The sequence below is a fragment of the Euprymna scolopes genome, chromosome 16 (genome assembly GCF_053919585.1).
Source record: "Euprymna scolopes isolate OS-2025 chromosome 16, ASM5391958v1, whole genome shotgun sequence".
In the NCBI taxonomy this organism is placed as follows: Eukaryota; Metazoa; Mollusca; class Cephalopoda; order Sepiida; family Sepiolidae; genus Euprymna; species Euprymna scolopes.
In genome coordinates, this window is record NC_136497.1 from 56,011,453 (window position 1) to 56,014,257 (window position 2,805).

The 2,805-nt window shown below is 37.8% G+C and overlaps 1 long non-coding RNA gene across 1 annotated transcript in view; it reads left to right on the forward strand.

Annotated features, from left to right (window-relative positions):
* The window catches only part of LOC145295974 (uncharacterized), a 114,138-nt gene that overhangs the window by 86,954 nt on the left and 24,379 nt on the right, over positions 1-2,805 (forward strand). The gene's annotated exons all lie outside the window — the stretch shown is intronic.

Genomic DNA, 2,805 nt, shown 5'->3' on the forward strand with positions numbered 1-2,805 from the left:
AGAAAGAGAAGTATGACAGAAGACAAGAGAAAATAAGTTTATTGGGTGAACATAGGAAATAAGGTTATTAGTAGAACAAAGGCATATGGAGGTTGTTCACCAACGCACAGAAAGGCGAGCTGAGGTGGGGTTGTAATCAAGTTGTGACAGATGACAGCAACAAAAGGAGCAGATATATTTAGAGTTAGATTTTGGAGTGTTGGAGGAGCTTCATGATGGTTGGGAGTGGTTTATAGTATTTGTAATGTTTTACAACAGTCTTGTTGAGAACAGTTGCCAATTGAACATAGTTGTCAACAGTTGTGAATTTGACTCAGAGTAAATCGAAATGAGTTGACCGCAACTAGCAAACACAGCCTCAGCAGAAGATGCAGTTGGAGACCTTAGTGTCCAGAAGGTCGCCGGTGTCACACACCAAACTAATATTCACAGAAAATGTTGTTGGAGTCTGTGTTTTCTTTTGTTTCTCTCGTTTTGTTTTATTGTTTTTTACTTCTGAGCCAGTGTACACCCTCAGCAGTTTACAATATGAGAGATGACGACACAACCAGAGAAGATGAAAGAAAAAAATCTACAGCACACAATGTTGGGGTTGGCGATTGTTGTCAAGCGGGGGGGGGGGGGGGCATGTGCTTTTCTTACAGTGCAAACACTGATGGATAGTCATTTTTTTTATGAAAGGTGTACATTTGTAAATGAATATGCATCCTTGTACATCAAAAACTGTAACAATTAACTTTTCAGCATCAGTCAACGATAGATAGGCATGCAAGCACGGAGAGTAGAATGAGAGAGCAAGACGAAGGATGGGAATAGAGAGTAATTCACAAGTAATGATAAATACAAGGGTAACAAACAGGGTGTTATATCAGTTAAGATGGGGAAAGTTGACTATAGAAAAAAAAGGGAGACAATGAAAGAGAGAAATAATATCAGACATTTGTGCGTTTAGAAAATGCATTTTCTTTCATATTACAGTTTAGTTTAGATTATACTGACTTTTGTCTCTCAAGGCAGGTTTTCAAGAATTTACTCAAAAAGTAATAAAAAAATATATAAGTCAATGAAATTATAAAAATAAACCACATTTTCTTGAATTAACTATGAAATTTCCACAAGATCTGCTTTTTAATCTTAGAAAACAATAAGTCTCGATCTTCCAAATTTAAAAATAGCTTTAAAATTATTGTGTATCTTAATTATAGTACTCAAAAAACTTCAACCAGAACTAGCACCCATACTTACAAAACTGTTTAAATGTTGTCTTAAGGAGAATTGCTTCCCATCACCCTGGAAAATCTCATCAGTATGCCTTGTATTTAAGAATTCAGGTGATTGTTCATCTCCTTTTCAGTACAGGCCAATAAGTCTCCTGTGTGTCATGAGTAAGTTGCTGGAATCTGAGTTAAATAGAGAAATAATCAACCATCTCTGCAAGAATAACCTTCTTAGTGATATGCAATATGGTTTCCGTTCTGCTAGATCTACAGCAGATGTGCTTACAGTTGTATCTCATAGGATTAGCGAATCTCTCGATGGAAGCTTCCTCTCTAGGGCAATTGCTCTTGACATATCAAACGCCTTTGATAGAGTATGGCATAAAAGTTTACTTCACAAGACCTCCAGCTATAGTATAGCTGGAAATGTCTTCTCACTCAATTATTAAATCATTTCTCTCTGATAGATTCATAAGAGTAGTGGTTGATGGGCAGAAATCAGAAGCTCACAGTATTAATGCTGGAGTCCCTCAGGGGTCCATGCTCGGCCCAACTCTCTTCCTGATCTACATTAATGATCTTCCAAATCACATCCTTACATCATTCGTAAACATTTATGCTGATGACACTACTATCTATGGTAGCACATCTAAGACCATAAACGACCAAGTTCTCTCTGATTCTCTCTTCTCTGATCTTGAGCAAGTGGTACAATGAGGAAAGAGGTGGCTGGTTAATGCATCTAAAACCAAGCTTTTATCTTTACATCATCAACGCTCTAATTCCCATCTGGCATCAATTGAAATGAATGGCTCTCGTCTTGGGGAGGCCTCATGTTTTAACAAGCTTCTGGGCTTGACCTTTATTCCTGATCAGAAATGGAACACATATATTAAATATGTTGCCAACACCGCTGAAAAAATGGTGGGATCCTTCTATCAATCCAGTAGATATCTCACTGCTGATGCAATTCTCTATCTATATAAGAACCAGGTACGTCCAAGGATGGAGTACTGTTGCCACATCTGGGCAGGAGCTGCTAGAAAGTACTTATCCTACCTTGATAGAGTTCAAAATAGACTTCGTAGCCTCATAGGGGATGTCCTTTTCTCTTCCTTGCAACCTCTTTCTCACAGAAGAGATGTTGCGAGTTTGTCTCTGCTTTATCTTTATTTTCATGGCAAGTGCTCGACTGAGCTCCAATCTATGGTCCCCTCACCTCGCCAAATTTTCACAAGAAACACCCGTCTAGCAGAAAACACTATCAATAATTTCTCCCACTTTTTATATGTGCCTAAACCTAAACATAGATTCTATGAACAAAGCTTCTTTCTTAGAACTGCACACCTATGGAATTGTCTTCCGTTTTCCTGCTTTTCAGCTGACTACAATATGGTTGTCTTCAAGTCTAACGTAAACAAGTTTTTGATGAACCGTTCCATATAAGTTAAAAAATTTACCAAATTTCCATTACTAACGATTACTATATTGTCCAATTGTCTACTGTACACTCTTTTACCCTTATCCTCGAGTGGCCTCGACCAGGATTACATCCTTAGTAGAGTCATATGAGAGAATCAAAATGTAG